A 272-nucleotide genomic window follows, 5' to 3' on the forward strand; every position below is an offset into this window, starting at 1 on the left:
AATTATGGAAATTGTTTATTGGGAATAATATAATCAAGGAAAAACAGGCAAAAGATGTAAGAGATAGCCCAAGCAATTTCTTGATTTTAAAGACTTGAAAAATAAGCCTTATGTATTTGATTTTCTTCCTTCATCTGGCACAAAATATGGAATTACAAATATACAAGGTTTATAGTCCACATTATTTTGTCTCTGACAGTGTTATTGCAAGCTGAGAAAGAAATTTAATTTGGTGGGTCTTTAGAAGACAGCCACTGTGGCTTTCAAAACAG

General features: G+C 31.6%; 1 protein-coding gene across 1 annotated transcript in view; it reads left to right on the forward strand.

Moving 5' to 3' along the window:
• LOC119589173 (ankyrin repeat domain-containing protein 13D-like) overlaps positions 1 to 272 on the forward strand; it is a gene marked incomplete in the record, with an annotated part of 44,726 nt that overhangs the window by 826 nt on the left and 43,628 nt on the right.

The sequence above is a fragment of the Penaeus monodon genome, chromosome 25, assembly GCF_015228065.2.
Source record: "Penaeus monodon isolate SGIC_2016 chromosome 25, NSTDA_Pmon_1, whole genome shotgun sequence".
NCBI classification, from domain to species: Eukaryota; Metazoa; Arthropoda; class Malacostraca; order Decapoda; family Penaeidae; genus Penaeus; species Penaeus monodon.